The sequence below is a fragment of the Ornithodoros turicata genome, unplaced genomic scaffold, assembly GCF_037126465.1.
Source record: "Ornithodoros turicata isolate Travis unplaced genomic scaffold, ASM3712646v1 ctg00000887.1, whole genome shotgun sequence".
NCBI lineage: Eukaryota > Metazoa > Arthropoda > Arachnida > Ixodida > Argasidae > Ornithodoros > Ornithodoros turicata.
The window spans coordinates 297,093-310,370 of record NW_026999411.1 but is presented as its reverse complement, the minus strand read 5'-3'; the positions used below and the strand labels follow the sequence as shown (position 1 = coordinate 310,370).

Below are 13,278 nucleotides of genomic sequence, written 5' to 3'. Positions count from 1 at the left end.
GACTCATTCAGGGGCCACACAACTGACACCAGCAAGGCACTGCTTGCCGCCAACAACTCCGACCTTGTTGTTATCCCGGGAGGGATGACATCCCAGCTGCAACCCCTCGACGTTTGCATCAACAAGCCTGTGAAGGACAGGATACGAAAGGCGTACACGGAATGGATGGCCGAGGGGGATCATGAACTCACGCCTACCGGACGGTTGAAACGTGCACCCCTTAGCCTTTTGGCCCAGTGGGTGATGGACGCTTGGAGGGATGTGCCGGACGACATCGTTGTGCGTGCGTTCAAGAAGTGCGCAATATCCAACGCACTGGATGGATCAGAGGATGAATTCCTCTGGGGCGACAGTGACAAGGAAAACAGCTGCCGTGAGTCTGACGATGATGAATAAACAGTTATCATTGTACTGTCAACTTGCTGGTCACGTGTTGCGTATTTTTATCCCTCTTGTACTGCTTTTTATTTTTTTCCAAATTTGCATGTCCTGAAGTGGTGGGTCGTCTTAGATTCGAGAAAATACGGTACATAAGCCTGCACACACAAACACAATTTTGCTGATCAGTTTCTTTGATTTGATGGGGAGAGGCTGCTGCAGGATGCGGTAGGTTTTGATACGATTAATGGCACGCTCGAGGTGGATCCGTACAGATGCAATCCTACGTGTGGAAGTAACATCCTTTTCGCTCAGCTGCTGTTTGCCTGCCAAAGAGAAAAGGTAACCAGTTTTAAAGTAGCCAACAGAAACCAAGCGCAGTTCAGTACATAATGTATTTGGCATGCTTTCTTACCTTTTGTAAACGCAGGCATATTGAGTTTCACACCAGCAACCTGCAAGTGAGCACTAAGGGAACAACCCGTCAGCCATAACTTGATCACCTGGTGAGAAATTGTCCTCTATCCACCAGTTCCTCATGATGTACTTGTCAGACGCTCGGCCTCCGTATGTCTGAGATACGAACATTATCAGTCCATTCGGAGCAATTGCTGTTAGGAATTTCACAGTGTTATGTGCCTTGTAGGCACTGTACGTCTGTGCCCTCGGCATGAGTTTCTTCGGCCGCTGCAGAGTTACCTCGGTGCAGTCAATTATGCAGGTGGTGGCTCCATGCCCGCTTTCCCTGAAACTGGCTGGCATACTTTTCTGTATGTATGAAGCTGGCAACCATTTCACGACGTGCTGCATCACCGTGTGAAGCACATCCATTATGTGAGTGATCGTAATGCTCACGCATGGCACAGACACTTTGAATATTCTGGAGAGGTGTCCAAGTAGCAACCCGAGTCGCAACCTCATGAGAGTCATCAACACTTGGTCTTCCAATGTGAGCTGCTTGCTTTTCTTCTTGTCAACTGTAGCAACAGCACGCAATAGTTGGTGGAAAGCATCGTAGGACAGTCCAGTGTAGAAGTGGATGTTGACTTCTGATAAGTTGTCAACCATAGCTGCTCTCTGGTGGTCACTTCGCAGGGCTGGCTTGGCATATGCGTGGTCTGGATCAAGTGCTCTCTCACAGGGTCCCTGTAATGACAATAACAGCATTTCATTATTTCCATGCAGAGTGACATGTTTGGCCTAAGCACGTGTCTATTCATGCCATGTGTATGAGAGTTCGCTGTAGTAGTAGTCATCTCTTTATCAAAGGTGAGTTACTTTTGTACATTTGCTTTACACACCTCACTCGACACACTGTTGGTGCTTTGGACGTCCTCTGCAAGAGGCAATGCTACTGTGTCCTGCTGGAGAAGGGTTGTTATTACAAGGTGCTAAGAGTACAGCAGTTACCAAACGAATGGACCTTGTGACCACTGGCAAACTTTCAGCTGAGTCAATGTGATATGAACCAGTTAGCTAGTACATATCCCATGCAGATGGCTACTGATTACACTGAATTGAACCCACCTCAGTGCCTTGACCAGAGGCACTAAGAGTAACATTTGCTCCCACTTGGCATTGTGATTCCAAGAATAGTGATGCTTGTGGAGGTACCTGAAGTGGAAAAACGGACACAGTGTGAAGGCTGCAGCAGACAGTGGGCACGCATTTCGTCAGTTAGAAACTATTGCATCCTCTGTACAGAAATCATATGTTGTCTCGCAATTATCTTGTCAGCAGTTAAAGACTGCTGCCCATTTTGCCAAGTGCTTTGTGTGTACCCCCTGCTGTAATATTCTAGAAAGTATTACTGACCTGTCATCCGAACTGTGCACGACACAAAAACACCTAAGGCAACTCGTACGTAGACAGCTGATCAAAACAAACCTCAGCGGTGGTAGGAACTTCCTGGAGCTCCTCAGCTGGCAGTCTGGGTAGTGGTTCCTCTGCTTGTCTCTGCACCGCACCGTACGGCTGTGACTATAATTTGTTTCAGACAAGTAATGGTGTGTTTACTCGGAAAGAAAATTTATAAAAATTGATAGAGACGACTGCTGACCTCCATGTTGCCGCTTTCAGCAGGCTCTCCAGCCTCACGTTCACCTTCCATCGACAGCGACGCATCTGCTGCAGCTTGGCTCACGTCTTCGTCCTTCTGTATGATTGTTATTAACCGGGGTGAGATATTAATGATGAACAGTAGAGTAGGGTAGAGCCTCAAGAGCAAAATTGAAAAATTACACACACCTTTTGCTTCCTTGGTGGCTCGGAGTCCATCCTAAGTAGACAGCGGCGGCCCACCAACACCTAGAAATCGTCAACATGTACGTGTGTATATTGTCATCAGGTAAGGAACCTGCCTAAACTAGAGGCAGGCCAGTATGTCTCCACCACCCGAACTTCAATATTAGCACATACACAAGCAAAAGAACACATACCTTTCTGGGGTATCCCATCTTGACCATGGGCACTGGATTTAGCGGTGTGCACTTTCCGTCCACGAAATGATCGGAGCATACCCGGGCCGCCGATGACGACGGTGAAAAGTCCTTGCGATTGATTGGTACCACCCACTGATGCTGTAGCTGTTTATCTGCAGGAAAACGGTGTAGCACAAACATGCCACAGCCGCACTCTTCCCGCCTAACGTCGTGCTCGGCACAGATTTCTTGAGAGAGGATTTTCCGTTTTCTTTGGTTGTTGGTGCATCCAAAAACAACACAGTGGTGCCCGGACGACCCGTCGTGAGTGTACGGCATCTTAGTTACACACGGGTTATGCGACTTGGCGCGATGAACTTACCGTATTTACTCGAATCTAGGCCGATACTTTTTTCAAAAATATGGGATGTTAAACTGGGGGGTCGGCTTAGATACGAGGATTCGGCGTATCCGGCTCTGACGCCGCCATTGTTGTTTACTCTTTTCACTGCCGCCATCGGGTCGGAGCGCCAGCGCCCCCAACGGTGCCATAAATAATCTCGTGCACGTCGGCGTCTTGCCGGCCAGTTCCGGTTCGCAACACATGGTTTCGACAACGTGCAGAAATGGCTCCAACAATCAAGCGATGCCACTACCCTGCAGCCTTCAAGCGAAAAGTCGTCCTGGCAGCAGAGCAGACATCGAATCTACAAGCCCAGCGGGACTTCGGAGTGGATGAAAAGAATGTGCGACGGTGGAGAAGGCAACGCGAAAAACTGTTCAGCTGCGCTGCATCGAGGATGGCGTTTACCGGACCGCAAAGAGACATCACGATATTGAAACTGAGGTTGCAGAGTTCATCAAGACACAAAGGGCAGCTGCACTTCCCGTGACCACTGAAACCATTCAAGCAAAGGCAAGGGAGATTGCAAAAGCACGAGCTGTGCCCAGTACCGTGTTTAAGGCCAGCAGAGGTTGGCTCCAGCGATTTATGAAACGCTTCGGATTCGCTTTACGACGACGCACATCGGTTTGCCAAAAACTGCCGTCAGACTTCGAGGAGCGGTTAGTCCAGTTCCAGAGGTTCATCATCAAGAAGAGGGAAGAAAAGGGATATCTTCTTGGGCACATCGGCAATGCTGATCAAACTCCCGTTTACTTCGACATGCCGATTGCGTGCACTGTCAACGAAAAGGGTGCCAGGGAGGTCAAGTTGCGGACAGCGGGTTATGAAAAACAGCGTTCGACGGTAATGTTGTGCTGCACAGCTGATGGACGCAAATTGCCGCCGTATATAATTTTCAAGCGAAAGACTCTTCCTGCCAGGGAAGTTTTCCCAAGAAATGTCATTGTGCGTGCGCAGGAAAATGGATGGATGACCAGTGCCATGGTTGAAGAGTGGGTGAGGCTCGTTTGGCAGCGTCGTCCGGGCGCCCTCCTGTGCAAAGACTCGCTTCTCGTCTTGGACTCTTATCGCAGTCACTTAACGGACGGCGTGAAAGCTACGTTGTCTCAGTGCGGAACTGATTTAGCTGTCATTCCTGGAGGAATGACGAGCCAACTGCAACCGTTAGACGTTTGCATCAACAAACCCTTCAAGGACAGGCTACGTAAATATTATACGGACTGGTTGACGGAAGAAGAACACCAGGTGACTCCCACTGGCCGGATCAAGCGTGCTTCTTTGGGACAGTTGGCAAGGTGGGTGGCAGCAGCATGGGAAGACATACCCGCCGAACTCGTGGCACGAGCGTTCCGCAAGTGCTGTATTTCGAACGCGCTCGACGGGACTGAGGACAGTGCTCTTTGGGAAGACGAGAGTGACAAAGACACGAGCGACGATAGCAGTGAAGACAGTGAGTCAGCATAGTTGAGAGCACAATAAATTGTCAGTTACACTCGGCCTGCACTTGAATCTTTTTTTTTTTTTTTTTTCCGCGATAAGATTTTCGGGGGGTCAGCCTAGATTCGAGGGCGGCCTAGAATCGAGTAAATACGGTACTTCAAACAGTTGAAAAGCACACGCACACAAGCAAACGCCATAAGAGATGCGCCAGCTTCACAGCCCGAAAGAAGGAAAGAAGCCTGCTAAGTCCCTGGTTCATGGATATTTTCTCTCTCCCCCGCTGACCCCAATAAAACGGTGTATAGGCGCCTGGTTGACCCTGGTTGACAAAGGAAATTGTGAAGCTGCTATGCCGAAAGATGATGATCCAACCACTCCATCCATCCAGTGGAGTGTCTTATCCATTCTACTGTATCCATGCAGATGCTATTCTGAAGCAGATATGAGTTGCGTGCTTATACCTGAACAAGAAAGATAGAGATCAGAAACGTGAAAAACAAAAATGTTACCTGTCAAAATGCTGCGTATATGCCACAGGTGCGGCGCTATGTTATGCTAAGCGGCAAAATTGAATAGGAACTGACTTACCTGTCATCGAGTGAGTAGCGGAAAAACACAGTATTCGTCCTTCTTGAATTGTTGTCGCACCAAGCAAGCGAAGCGGACCTTCCTTCCACTTATCTACCACTCAATTGACTTGCAGAAGTATCCATGAGGCATCGATAAAAGAGATAGGGCGCAGATTAACTGGTGCATGATGATGAAGGAACGAATAACCAGCTCGGTGTTATTAAATCATTACTGTGTCTGAGAACTCTTCTGCTTGTCTTCGTGTCCCATGTCTCTCGGGTATTCGTTCCTTCACCTTTATCCATGAGGCACCGAGTTTTTCAGAGTCGGTATCGACAACATGTTAGGGAAGGACACTAAAAACCATCCAAAGCGATACCGGCATAAATGCTTTGCTTGCGTCCCTGCTGCACCCAACACATTTCGAAACTTTGCGGCGAGTAGCTCCGGCACCGCCGACACGGTGTCGCCAGCTTGAGCGCGCCAAGGAAAGTTCAAAATTTCAAACCTACCAATGAGCGCTCGCATACCGGGGGAGCGGCCTCAGGAGCCAATGGGCTCGTGACGGTTGAGAACTCGCGCTTCGACGTAAAAATCCTTCGACGTAAAAAAATTCGACGTAAAAATGACATTTCATGACGTTTGATGACGCAAAAAGCTCGCAGCGCCTCACTTTAGTCCGCAAGTGAACTCGCGAGTTTCAACCCCTTGGTAATACCACGTGTTTATGACGTGCAAACATTTTTTTAGAGCCGCAAAGAGGGGGAGCTACGGGGGCCTGGTCAAACCAGTCTCCTGGTGCCGTCTCCCGCTAAGCTGCCCGCGCAACATTTCTCCAGCCGCCGGCTCTAAAGCGAAACGCACCGCCTCGAAAATATTGTCACCACTGGCGTACCAGCTCAGCTGCGCATTATATGTATAAATATTTGGATGCTCATTGGTCTCCAAGAACTGGCGTCAGTTTCCTTCACGCTGATTGGGCGAGAGTCATTTGATTGAGGCGCGCGTATCCAAACGGTCGGTTGAACGGAGGAGAAAGAAAAACGACAGAGGGGATATCGCGTCTGTCCGGCCACGCGTGTTTTCTCGGACTTCGGACTGCAAGCGTTGTGCACGCAGACGCTAGGGGTAGTTTGAGGGTTTTGAATGCTTTAGATTTAGATTGTGGCGAACTGCTAATGTGAGAACGGAATGGCACATCCACCTGATCATCACAACAGCGGGAAGACGAACATGACATGGAATCCCTGCACCTCCAAAGGACGCAGAAATCGTCAGAGAGGAAGTCTGCACTCTTTCCGACGTACTGCAGGTGAACGGTAAGACAAGTTTGATTACTTTTTTGTGACTGAAGGAAGTAATGCAGGTTTATCATGTTAAGTGTATTACGTACAACATTTACGAGTCACTCGGTACGTTAGCGGCGTTTCATTGTGCAGTGCATTGCCGTAGCTTGTACGTTCCGGATATGCCGCTAATCAAATTATGTGTGGTTATGCTAGTTGCTCCTCATGCACGTCACAGCCGTTCATTCACTGTGATCTACGAACATTCGTGACAAATGCGCTTTGGTGTTCAAATACGAAATCAAGATCGATTGCCTAGCAGTGATTTTCGTGCAGAGTTACGGATCAATAGATTTTTTTCTTTTGTTTTAGTTCTCCCGCAGCCATCGGCAACGACGATGCACAAAGCTCAGCATTGACTTCTGAACTGTCCTTCGATGTCGAAGCACCTAAAGCTCCAGTGAAGCCTGTTACAAGACGTAAAAAGATATGTGCTGTAGCTTTTTCGAGGCAGTTCCCCGAGGACAAATAAACTTGATTTGTCATACACCATCGCTTCTTGATTGTCTGCTTTGGGAGAGCATGATCGTTGCTCTACAGCAATCGCCGAAGACAAACAGACGAGGCTTGGGGGTAGGGGGGACGAGAGGAGAGACGAAAAAACAAGAGGAGAGAAGGGGGAGGAGGTTGAGAAAGGAGGTCGGTCTGCGCATGCGCACTGGGCCCCTGCTTTTTTCCCGCGCTGCAGCTCGGAGACGCTGTGAGTGGCTCCTGGAGATCACGTGGTTTGGGCGCCCGCCATTTTCTCTGGACCATTGCGTAAACAGGAGCTTCCGGCGGATGATTTCTCCCGCCAGGAGTGCTGTGTAAGTAGGGTAGAATGTATGGGAGAGCAAGCCAACGTTCACATTGGCAGTGGTTCTAGCGTGTTTATCGCCTTGCTTCTTGCCTTCTTCTTTTTGCACACGTATGAAGCTGGCCCTTAATGAAAAGCGTGAGGTAAGACTTTATTCCTTGCTTTTAGTGCATTAGCGAAATGTATATAGGCGTGGTGTTTAGCTACGAGAATGAATACACGCTTAGTCCTTCGAGCACCCATTTAAAAGAGCTTTATTCTTTCTCCTTTTAGGTAATGGCGTATTGTTGCATTCCACTCTGTCGATCGGACTCCAAGAAGAAGCTGCCCGGGGTGTCTTTGCACGAGATTCCCGCGGATATTGACACACGGGAGCAGTGGCTGAAGCGCGTCAAACGTGATAACTGGGAGCCGAACGCGACGTTTAACTACAGTAAAGTGTGCAGCCGGCATTTCACAAATGCAGATTTTGTGGAAGGTAAATGACGGAGGCTCAAAAAGAGTGCGCTACCTTCAGTGTTTCCGGACTATCCATTGCATCTTCAGCCACGACAAATTTCGAACCGCGGTGATAGCTCTATCAGGAAACGAAAGTTGGCCAATGACACACGCAGCACCATCGATTCAGCAAAAAGAATTAAGCTTGCCCAGAATGTTGTGTTGCCAGAGGAAGAAGTTGAAGTCGACCAGACTCTCAGCATGGACACTGACACTACGGTTGGGCCTGAAGAACGGCTGTCACAAGCTGTAACAGCGGATATGAGCAAAGCACCACAGCAAACACAACGACAGGACTAAGCAACCCAAGTGGACATCCTCAGGAAGAGGGACATCACTGCACTTGAAAGATCAAGATGGAACAGGAAGCTGAGGAACATGAGAAACGCTGCTGCTAACCTTCGTAGGACCGTTGACTCCTATAAGGATGAACTAAGGAAATTGAAAGAAGACGGTCTTTACAAAAGTATTCAATACATCAAAGAAAGGGCAGAAGAGAGCAACCCATCAGCACTGTTTCTCCTGGAACAGGTCAGTAATTTCCAGAAAAGCCGGCCATCCTGGTCGGAGGACACTATTCGTCATTCCGTGATACTCAGGCACCTATCGACAAAGATGTACGAACATCTACGAACAATTGGACTTTTGAAACTACCGTGCAGAAACACTCTAAATAACTACCTGGGGACAACAAGTGGTGAGACCAGCTTCAATAGCCTGACTGAAAGCCGCCTGCTGACAGAAGCCACAAACTATGAGACACCTCAGGCCAGGTCATGCTCGCTTATCTTTGATGAAATGTGCATCAAGCAGAAACTACAATACAACAAGCAGAAGGACTCTTTTGTAGGCCATGTTGACGTGTCTTCGGAAGCAACAGCTGACAATGAAACAGCGTTGGCAAATTCGCTGTTGTGCTTTGTGCTAAATGGTCTCACAGTGTCATTCCGCATCCCAGTCGTATACTATTTTACAAAGGGACTGACCGGAAACCAGTTGTCAGAGCTCATTCCTTTTGTCATCAAAAAGGTCGAAACGACAGGATTCACTGTTCACCAGAGGAACACACGAAACGGATATGTAACAGCGGAAATGAGCAAAGCACCACAGCAAACACAACGACAGGGCAAGATCATGGCACTCTGCACTGAAGATGTACTAAATGCGATTGCTGATGGACAAGCATCGAACATTGATCTGTTCGGTGATGAAACTGAGCAGTACAAGCCTCCGAGACCCTAAGACGAAACTGGTGCGTATCTGCTTCTTCCCTGGGGAAGTGATTCTGACCTCCTGCTTTTGCTCGACCCCCCCCTGATTAAAGAGTTAATTAATTTTAGGTAATTAGTCATCTTGTAGCTGCATGCTTTGTTCAAGGGGATATCAGCCTGGCCATAGAACTTCACTGCGAAACCGGCACTGATTTTGCTCTGCAAGTTTTTAAATAAAAATTCTGTAGTGAACAAAAAATGAACACCTTGTATGTGCAGCATGTGTATCAATTCGCTTTTATATTCTCAGAATGACGACACTGTCCCATTAAAGAGAGCCCAAACGCTGGCTGAGGAGAACGAGGTACTCAGGCGGGAAAATGAGAGCCTGAAAACAAAACTGGAGGCAGGTGAGAAAGCATCCACTAAGCTGCACTCATATCCTGAGGAGGACTTGGATTATTTGGAGCAGTACTGCCTAAATATGCACGTTCACATATTACGCACATATTACACTTCATCTCGACATCGAAATACTGCCGTTACACATTACAGCGTGCCATTACCGAAATTCAGGTTCAGTTCATCGCTTATTACTGGGTCAGCATCTGCACTATATTGTGACGACGATAACGACGACTCATGTCACGCGCATTCTCATTATGACCATTAAATCATTGCCATCGCCAAGCTGTGCTGCCCGTATCATTTGGTGGAGGTGCTGGCTTGCTTCCCCTCAAACACCCTCTACAAGACCATCTACGCAGCAAAACCGGTGCCCCCCTTCGTGTACTATTGCTGTACCTCTGGCCCCAACGCTGCTGTGATCTGAGCTGTGCAGCTGAGAGATCCATGTGAAAAGCAGCAAGTTCTCTGCAAGCGAACATGGTGTTGGCCGTGTAAACCTGGATCAGCTACTTCAGTGTTTCACCGCTGCAGGTCGTCGCTTTCATGAAATCCGCCAATATCAGGAAACATGCAGTTGTGATTCTCGCAGTTGCACGATGGTTCGCCAATCAGTTTGAATCTGTTTGGCAAACTGCTGTTGCCACAAAGGGCAAATGGATCAATCTGTGGTCGCACTACTAAGAGAAATACAGAAAGTCACAGCCAGTAAATGACCAGGTTGGAACCCAGTCCAAATCTACTGCCTCATGTGGCCACAGCTGGAGGGTTGGCAATTCATTGTTGCATGTTGCAAGCAGATGCTGAGCATCTGCAATTGGAACCCTGACCACCAAGCTGATTTTGCTCAGTGTGGGTTAGGAATTATTTATTATTTTGCTTCTGGGGAAGTTGCCAAAACTGGCTCTTTCTTTGGCCCCCATATTGCACTGCACAATGGATCATGCCAGTACTCTATGGCTGCATTCAACAGCTACCACCGGGAATAATCCTCCGGCCCACTGTGAAGAACAGATTACCAAAGAAGGCACAGTTCATGAGCAACAAAGAGCATGCCTGAAGAAGTTATGTTATGGTACAGCAAGCTTGCTTGCACGAAATGGGTAGACACACACACACACACACACACAAAAGTGATAATCTGTACTGCCTTTGGAGTTGAGCCAGAGGATGCCTGCAAACAGTGATGCAAGAAAGAGAAGAAATCCATGGATGTCCCGCACCCCTCAGTAATAAAAAACTACAACAAGAACGGCGAAGAACTGCGACAAGAACTACAGCGGAGTGGATTTAGCTGATCGAATGCTCTCGTTGTACGCTCAAAGAATCCAAACCAAACAGTAGACACTCAGCACAGTGCTACACATGTCGGACCTTGCTGGTGCCAATGGCTGGCTGCAGTACAGGGCAGACAAGAAAAATGCTGGCTGCAAGAGCTCTTCCTTCAGAAGTGTTCATGCGACAAAGGGCATTTCATTTACCATTGAAGGATGACCTTTCAGTAGAGAAAGGTGCCGGAACGTTGGGTGTAGCATGAAAACTTGCCATTGATGTGCACTGTGCAAAGTGTATCTCTGCATAAGGCGGAAGAAATTGCCCTTATATGTTCCATACTTCATTGTTGCAAAACACGTATTTGTGAATGTATTTTACTTTACTTTGTGTGTTGTGTTGCGCATCGGATTCACGTGACATGTCCTTGGATCATTCACAACAAATAATGAATCCGATCCTATGGAGGCTGTGACGTTGTAGAAGTCTTTGATCAGACTCCATTGGTGACATAAAAATTCAAACTACAGAAAAAAGATATGAAGATGAGCCTGATGTCCCTGGAAAGCGTCATGCATTTTGGTGTTCTTTCCATTACACACATTCAAGAGACTTTTTACTTGCATCCTGAGAAACTAAATGATAAGCAAAACGACTCAAACAAGGAAATTCATTCACAGCCTTATTTCAGGAAATACGCATGAATATTCTCAGCATATTTGGATTATTTGGTATTGTCGAAAAGTCATCTACTTTACGACCAAAATATTCAAACATCTTACAAGCAGAGACACAGGACAGAGTTGCATCAAGGGACAAAGTGTACCTGCACAACATGTTGCAGAGTGCCCTGTACATCGTGTGCCCCATCCATCAGTAGTTTGGATGATCGGTGATAAACAAACATCACATTGAGTCTTGTAGAATACAATGGAATTACTGCTCTGGAGAAGGGCCCTTTCAATACCTTGCATATTCTGAATTTCATGAATGGTGAATGAAACTCTCAATTTTTAGAATGGTTGTACTGTTACAAAGCTTAATCACTGAACAAGCAAAAGCTAGTTGACCTCATTTCCTTCATTCTGCATGAAAAGAAAACACAAGAAAGCCATAATTTTCTTTCACAAGGTCAAAATTACTGGGAATTCCGCTCACCACTCTGCTCAACAACTTCATGTGTTCGCTAGTTCTAGTCAAGTATCGTGTTAATGGCTAAACTGACTAAAACTTCTTTTCCTTTCTTCTTCCCCTTTCCAGAAGGCGACACTCCTCCTCTTCCTCCTCCGCATTCGTCTGAGTGTCTCAGTTTTGTTTCATTCTTCGCCAGCTTCTAACGTGATGGCTGAAGAATGCACATGCAACTCCCTGACTTTGCAGCATGAACTGTTTCGTTCATGAGGGTATCTCGTCCTCCACTGCCGTGCCGGAGCCAGCAGATGAGTTCAGTGGCTGTGATGAATTGTGCAACGACGTGACGCGCGGATCGCATGTTGCGAGGAGAGTGGCTTAGATGACTTGAACATCGAGGACTATGCACTTTACGACGGCAATGTTCCAGTAAGAGGTGAAATGAGCGACACTGTAATCGTCGAGAGTGCCCTTGGTAGTAACGTGGAGGGGGAGCATTCTCATATGTTGTGTTAAAGTGATTCAAGATGCTTTCTTGCTCCTAGACGCGAATGCCAAGGAGACTGCTATGGAGGTCTTCCCTGTCAGATCATGTCGAAAAAATAAATGGTTTCGAATTGTTAACAAGCCCAATTACTGTTGGAATGTTTTTGTTTGTTTCATAACGTAGTGCATTGTGGTAACATTGTGAAAACATAGTTTTCACCGTTCACTTAACACAAAACCCTGCTTATCTCAAAAAAGTTTTTCCGGTTTTTACGACTTCGACTTATCGGAGGTTTACTGCATTCCATATTTCTGCGCTAGACGAATAGAACCTATAATTTATATCACACTGATTTGTTCTCCAATAAATATAGGTTGTGTAAGAGCAACTCCCTTGTGAGCCTTTCCCACAGTTCATAATTTCCAAAAAAATTTTCATGCCTAGTCAGGACAAGAGCATATGGGACATCCCTCATATTTGCAACCTACCATTTCTACCAATGACACAGTTTACCCAGCAGTTCCAAAATGAATTCCTACCTCAGAACTATGCTATGCATATGTGAACAAGCTAGGCACTCTACCAGGCACAAGAGGTTCTTGTGGAAGAACTCACTATGTCCTTTTTGATGGGGTGGTTCCCATGGCAGGAGAAAGTGGTACAAAACTGTCATCATAAGAAAAGGAATAGGGTTTGGGAAATCTGGCTGATTTTATTTTATTTTATGTTGAATGGCACAAGAACAATGGAGGACATACCGTGCCATGACAGTGATAAAACATGGAGATAGTTATCTTTCTTGTTGCTTGTAATGTGAGTTCAACGCTTTGGTTTGTTTGTGTATTCTTACACTGGCAAAGCTAACACCCGAATGTGGGCTGCGTTTGTAGTAGAAGGGAGAGTAGTAGTCTGAGGGGC

At 47.0% G+C, this 13,278-nt stretch overlaps 1 pseudogene; it reads right to left on the bottom strand.

Annotated features, from left to right (window-relative positions):
* Positions 1–507: 507 nt before the first annotated feature.
* On the bottom strand, positions 508–5,838 carry LOC135375545 (uncharacterized; annotated as a pseudogene).
* Positions 5,839–13,278: the final 7,440 nt, after the last annotated feature.